Source organism: Corylus avellana, chromosome ca1 (assembly GCF_901000735.1).
Source record: "Corylus avellana chromosome ca1, CavTom2PMs-1.0".
NCBI classification, from domain to species: domain Eukaryota; kingdom Viridiplantae; phylum Streptophyta; class Magnoliopsida; order Fagales; family Betulaceae; genus Corylus; species Corylus avellana.
In genome coordinates this window covers 41,420,986-41,429,090 of record NC_081541.1, presented here as the reverse complement: position 1 = coordinate 41,429,090, position 8,105 = coordinate 41,420,986, and positions in this window count along the sequence as shown.

The following is an 8,105-nucleotide window of genomic DNA, read 5'->3' as shown; positions in this document are numbered from 1 at the left end:
TACCATATTAAATTACTGTTTATTTCAAAACTTTTTTTTAAAAAAATAATAATAATAATTATTTAATTATTTAATTTATATTTTGTCAGATAAGTGCTTGGAGCAGTGTCCCTACTTGAATTGCTCATGGCTCTTGAATTGCCTACCATGCTTGAAATGCATATTCTTCTTGGAGCACATGCAACCCTTCTTGGAACTCCCTGCATTTGTAGTAAATCACGAAACCGACTGTGTTTTCCGAAACATCATGGCCTTGGAGCAGTGCCATTATCCGACAGAGGCATATATCTGCAATTACATTCTGCTGTTGGATTGCCTTATTAATACTGAAAAAGATGTGGATCTGCTGGTTGATAAAAAGGTTATTGTTAATCAGCTCGGCAACGATGAAGCACTGGCGAGACTTGTTAACAAGCTTGGCCATCAAATTGTAGCAGAAGATTCATGCTACTATGAACTGTGCCAAACGCTTAATAAGCACTACGACAACTTCTGGAATCGGAATATGGCAACCTTGACGACAACATATTTCCGAGACATTTGGAGAGGCACTGCAACGGTTGTTGGGATTATCTTCCTGTTATTAACTTTCTGGAATATCTTCCTCAGGCATTTCGTGAAAATGCCCAACAGCTCCTCTCGCTCTGGTAATTGAAGTTAGCTTTGCTTTTTGAGTTGTTTTTTGCTACTGTTTTTCTAATTTTCGAAGGTTGATCAAATGTTTGTTCCAAGCATCTATGGAGTGACAGTATACTCACTGTTCACAAATAAGAAGGTTTTATCGTCTGTAATTGTACATCAAGTATGGAAATAATAACGTATCTTTCATAAGACAAAACAGCCTTGTTTGTCGTATTTCTTGAGCATGTTACTTTCTCCAAAAAGTGAGAGCAACTTTGTTATATGGATCAACAGCTAATTAGATAAGGTTGCATTAGGGTAATTTATTATTATTATTTATTTATTTATTTTTCTACACAATAAAAAGTCAAAAAGAGAGAAATGACAGTGACTTAGATAAATAGGAGAGATGCTTAGAAACGGGATTCACTAACGTACCTCATCCACATAATTGCTTACGACGCTTAAAGAACACACTCTGCTCTTTGGCCGATGTGGGACTAATTAATCACATTTCTTTTTCTACACAACACTGGAAGAGTAGAAAATGAATAAAAAAGGTGCATTATTGAGCAATACTTGGTGACTGAGAGTTGCTGAACGTCATTATTGCCTATTGGTGCCTATACATCTCATTTTCCAACTCAAAAAAAGGAGCACTTTAGGCTTAGCAATTAGGAGCGCACACCTGTACCTCAATAATTGAGGGCATGTCTTGCTGGAGGGTGGCTAAGAGAACAGGACCATCCTCTCAATATTGCTCTGTGCTAATGTGTGTTTTTTGTTCTAAGCAAAAGTAAAAAGCACACAAGAAACTAGGTGAGGATCACTGGGGATCCTTGAAGATATATGTCGCAGAAAAAAAAAAAATTCGGAGGTAAAGCTAGAGAAAAGGGGATTATCCCGAGCTCAAGATCTTGCTTGTTGGCCTTCCGGGGTAATTAATGCATGCTAATGTCTTTGAAAAATATTTATGATCATTTCCCTTTTTTTGCTGACCTTGGAAGGACCTTGTTAATTTCGTTAATTTTAGGGGTGGCCGATCCATCCTTGTAAAATTCAGAGATAGCCCAACCACCCCAAGCAACTGTTGGGGTCTCAAAATTGTATCTGTACTTAGTTCATATATGTATCCTAATGTGACGGGATAGCCCAGCCACCCCAAGCAACTGCTGGGGTACCAAAATTGTATCTGTACTTAGTTCATATATGTATCCTAATGTGATGAGAGTGGTCGAACCACCCCCACATATGTTCACCTGCAACATCAGTGAAATTACAACAATTTTACAGGCAGATGTGTGAGTCCACTGACCATTTATAATATGAGCCCCCTTTTTGAAACACCTCTAACTTGTGTTTATAATAACAACTATTAGCACAGAGTTTGACACAAAAATGTCATAGTTGATAGAAAAACCATAATATGGAGCAATAAAACATTTCATAACATGATAATGGAAACAACATATAAAACATAATAAATCTTATGTGCACCTGTAATAAAATGCTCATGCAACATTATTCACTTTCCTTTACACATTGACAAGTGTATCCATACTCCCGCTTGACCGTTAGAGTTTGCTAAGTATATTCCCCCCCTTAACCACTGGTTGTTACAATTTATTCCCCTTATAACTTTGAGGTGTTAAGTGTATAGCTCCACTTCTCCGCTTAGTTATTACGAAACTTTATTTCTCCCTTCTTAACATAGGGGTACTAGGCATATAACCCTCCCCTAACCACTAAGTTTTCACATGCAATATCATGAAATTTTTGAAAAATTGATTTCCTTCCAATTGTCAACTTTTTCATAAACAATATTTTACTTTAAAACATTTGAAACTATAATCAATCTCATATACAAAATAACCGGGCTCAAAAAATTCATAAACAATTCATGTTTTTGTAAAATGACGTGTAGTCAATAAGTTTATACTTACATCTTTAGCTTAATCTCCGGAATTGAACATCTGATTCCATACTTTTTCTTAATTTATATTGTATCCATACATTAGTCTATATAATCTTCTTGACTCCTAAATATTCATCAAAACAAATTGTTCTAATTCAATTTGATTGTATTCATCTTACTGGCAGCTCGTTCAAACGGTATTACTCCGAACAAGACACACTGGTTATATATCGTCTACACAGTTGTACCGAACGAGAAACATTGACTTATATATGTTGATGCATTATGTCTTATAGTACCCCAAGTGTTTGTTGAGGTTGTAGTTAGCTTAAGAAAGGCTAATGGGTTTGCAAATTGCAAGTTCATTAAGGGTTTTGACCCAACGTTCAAAGTTGCGTGATCGAACGTTCGAGTCAAACTCTAGTGAAGAACTTTCGTACATTCGTGTATGAGCTACCAAACGTTCAATCTTAACCCTATCCCCTACCGTTCGAGCATGAAACATCGAACCAAAATGCCTTCTAAAAGTTTAACAAAGTTCTTTCATTCAAATGAACACATTTAAAATGCCTTCTAAAAGTCACAAATATTGAATTAAAAAAAAAAAAAAAAATCTTAATTAACATCTTAAAATTTTGACAAAGAAAATTACATTAAAAAACCGTGAGATGTTGAATTATGATTGCCATTTCCCAGCTACCAATTTCCATCTCCGTTGTGCTTGTCTCCATCAAGCTGGCGCCGATGGTACCAGGCTGGTTTAGTTGATTAGCACTAGATGACGTGATCGGAATGCGATCACCCCAGATACGTCATTCACGACATAATACTATTATTAGCTTATGGGTTGTCGGTCAATTTCTACCTAACTTTGGTCTATCACCAATTTTCGGGTGTGTTTGAGGAAACCATCTCATGAAGAAATAAAATTAACTCTGTTAATTTTAGACTCTCACGCCTTCAATCTTATGTTATATATAAGATTGTGAAATAATAGACTATCACTTAAACCCTATTGTAAGGTTTCCTCTTATAATAGTTCTCATTTAGATTAGAATTTCTATAAGCAAGAAAGATTCCATGTGTTCCACGGTTAGCTTTCACTTCAACGAGGATAAGATTGAAGAACAAATTAATTATTATTAGAATATAAATTAAATGATTAAAATTATTTTTTATTGGTTTAAATTTTTAAAATAAATAATAATTTAACACGATAATAACTTAAGCTTTTGAAATAAATAGTGATTTCACAATCATCATATTAATGTTATTCAATATATAAAGTTTTATTTTTTATTTTTTATTTTCTATTCAATATATAACCCATTCAAAGAGTTTAGTCATTTGAACTCTAAAGAGTTTAGTCATTTGATTTCAAAGAGAATATATATATATAAAAAAAAATTAAAAAAAAAAAACTCTAATATTGTACAGCAATATTATAAAAAGTATTGTAGTATTTTTGTCCCACTAGGCCGATAAATAAAATTTTGTGAAATGATACATATTTTAATAAAATAAAATACACAAATGGGTCATATGTACCTAGAGTAATTTGGCATCGTCACTAAGTATCATACGAAATTTCGTTAGAGTATATGTTATTTAATTACAAATTTCATATATTTGAGACAAAGAGAATGTCAATATTTATAAGTTCTATACTTTAATTGTTGCTTTATGTCAATCACATCTCTTTCCATCAAAACAACCTAAAAAACTTTTTTTTTTTATTTTTTTAAGAAAAAGATATACAACATACAAAAAGTTGATTGCTGAATCAGATAGCACTCAAATTCGCTTTGTTTGATTGATGTGATACCATAAATTGATTAAATAAAATTGATGCATGAACTAATAAAAAATATATATTTTATATACATGTTAATTTAATAAATTAAATTAAAAAAAATTTCTTATTGAATTTGAAGAAAAATACTATTCTAATTGTTATCACAAATTAGTTGAGTTTACTCATATAATGTATAATATATCACGTATATTTTAAACAAATATCAATTTAATAAATTAAATTAATTTTCATGCTCGGAAAAGAAAAAGAAAGAGAAACAAAAATTCTATCCATCAAATATATGCTCTTTCACATTCAATGCAGCATTATGCCCATCTTTTGTGCTCCATGTTGACTGGCATGTGGCTCATGAAAGTTAGGTGGCGCTCATGAGGTGGGTGGAATTAAATCTCGGCCGTTGAAACAACGTTAAAGTTAAATCTTATCAGATATATTTTTTTTTAAAGAAAATATTGTAGATTATCATTAAAAAAAAAAAAAAATCAGTAAGTACAATGTTACAAAAAAATACGAAACAAAAATCTTCTATTCAAAGACCGATAAATAGTCATCTTTGTTGGAGTCTTCATTGACTAATAATAAAATTGAGAAGTTTTAAACATGTGATGATGTATATATTGTCATATCCAAACAAAAGAGTCATATAAAAAAGGACTTCTGATGGACTCCAAAAATGTTTCTGAGGCAATTATTGTGTTTGTGTCAACTTCAATCAATACCAAACCAACTGGCCATATCACTATTGGTAAAATCTTCATGGAACCGCATTAAAATAAAAGTAAAGAATAAGAAACCATTCAAAAAATTTACATTAATTTTAAGATATTTACTTATGCATCTCTTTTTATTTTTAATTAGTGAAAACAAAAATACTCTAGAGCATCTCCAATAGCAAACACTTTCAAATTGAAGCTTTCCTAAAATCTGCTACAATGAGCTTTCATATTTGAAAGTTTAATGTAGCAATTTGTAAGATTTTTTTTAATTCTTTTTTCTCTCTCATTTCTCTTCCTTTCTCTCTCCGTTCGATGTAGTCAAATCTTTTATGGCATTTGAAATCGCACCCCACAAGGTATCTAAAAGCCGTCCAAGTGAACAGAACAATGGTAGTGTTGAACCTCAACAAAAATAATATTTAATTAAAGTAGAGAGTTAAAATAGATATTCTGTTAAAGTGTGTAATGAGAAACTAGTAGCTAAAATGAAAATAAAATAAAATAAAATAAAAAATAACAGCCTTTGTTGGAGATACTATTAAAATATTATGAATAAAAGCATGATATTCTTCGATTTAAATTTGCTCTAATGATTCACATGTCATTAATAAAGGCTATTTAACGCCCTGGAATCATCAATTAGATTACTACACCGACTTTATGATTTTTTCCTGCTTAATTTGGATGAGCACATAGTTTCCATAACTTTTCCCTCCCGATCTCTAACAATTATGGCCACACTATTATTATTATTATTATTATTTTGTCAATCGAGACATCTCAATTAATTTTGATCACACCACATCGGAAACCATCTAAATGTACAAGTGTTTGGGCTACGTGCGGGACTTCTCTTCACCTTTTATTCTGCTGCATAAAATTCTTTCATTGCTTCCATCACACTTCAAACAACTTGGCCGGGATGGAAGAATTGTTCACCAAACACTACTGAATTTTTACGAAGCAAATTTTACTAACAAGAAAAGAGATAATAAAACAACCGCTATGAGTATGAGTAAAACATTTTTTAAAAATATTTTTGCACCCAAGATAAAAACTTGAAGACTTAAATGTGAAAATGTTATTAAATAATTAATCAAATCTCATCATACACATTGATTCATAGAAGTTTAATATATCAAATATATACATATAGTCTTACTGCATAGTGCTGATTTTTTGGTTGGTGCATGTCTTTTCAACGTATTGAAGTTTCCCGATCGATGTAATATGATAATGAACTCACCTTTGTTTCATTCATGTGTCAGTATATGGAACACATGGAATCTTTCTTTCTTCGCAGAATGCAAATGTGTTAGTGGATGTTTACTAAAAGAAGACCAAATTTAAACAATAGTAACCTACCTTGAAATCTCCACTAATATTAAGGGTATGGCACTAATTGTCACATCCTCGGTTAATTTCAAAAAAATAATTAAAAAAAAAAAAATGTTCAATTTTGAATTTTCTACAAGTCTTTTGTCCATCTTCATATAAAAGATACGTAAGTTTATCATTAAATTTGTAGAACTTATATATGAGCATGAATGTCACAGATTTATACACATCTAAAAAAAAGAAAAAAGAAAAAAAAAATATAATTTTTACTGATCACCTATACTGTCCGCCTCGACCATCACAACCACTTCATCTCCTCCTTTCCAGTCCTTCAGAGTTCAATCATTTGTGATTTTTTGAAAAAATGTTAAACTTCATTTATAATCATGATACTAGAGCTTCTTGTTGTTCTTAATAATGCAAAGTCAATGATACAATATTACAATTAAAAATTTCTTTAATCTAAATTAAATTCATAACTTATTTAAGTGCTGCTTTGATAATTCAATCATGATCAACAAGGTTGCTTCTCGCCTAGTATTGTGCACAATATTATTCTTCCAACGTTGTATTATATTCAATACACCACGTGAATCCCCATTCAGCCATTTTAAATGAAGGGCTCCTTCATTCTGCAGATCTCATTTAATTTTCTGCGACAAAACAACATTAACGTACCTCGGTGAAAGTTCTGGCAGCCACGATTGATTGATGCTCAACAACCAAGAGACACAATGGTTATAAACAGAGACACGTGACACATCATTTAAACTTTAAATGATCGTCAATGGGTAGGTGAAATATATCGCTTTAACAAAAAAAAAAAAAAAAAAAGGAAAAAAAATCATCCTAATTCACTTGTAAATTTAAATCATAAATCACTGCAACTGAAACTTATAAATTATACAAATATTTTTATTAAAAATTCATTTAATTAATTTACACCCACCCACCCCCCTACTGAGAAGAGGTGCTAGAGCTACCTCCAAACTCCATAAAAAATTGAGGGTAAAAAAAAGATTCTAAATATTTAAGTAGTTTATAAATTCGAGTTGCAAGAGAGTTATAGTTTCAAAGAACTAGTAAAATTAGGATAATAGTTTGAAGAGTAAAATATATATTTTACCTAAAAAAAAGTACAAAATATAATGATGGAGAGGGGATGGTAAACTATTTAATTGAACTAACTTATTCTTTATATTTACTTATTTTACTTATTTTATTCTTTAAATAGCTTTTCGTATCATGTACTAAAAAAACAAAATGGAACAATTAAAACACATTACTTTAACGAATATAAAATAATTGTAAAAAGTAAATGTAAAAACTAACATTACTTCTATCAAATTATGTGTCGTCATGTAATGATACGAGTTATTTTAATGAATTTGGTGAAGAAATAAACAGTTAAAAAGATAAGCATATGAGACAAAAAATGTCCATTTCTGATTAAACAACCATAAAAGTTGAACGAATTTGGCGTGAGTAAAAAAGAGAATATTGACTCTCGGGCTGAGTGCTGTGTTCTTATCATAATCCTTTTTCAACAATCTTTTACACAAGGGATGTGAAACAGTAGTTTTCAGTAAAGCTGTTTATATGGGATATTCATGGTCATGGTTGGTGGCCTTCTTTATTTTGATAAAGCATTATTACTTTAATCTTTTTATAATAGAGCGGGAGAGAGAGAGAGAGAGGG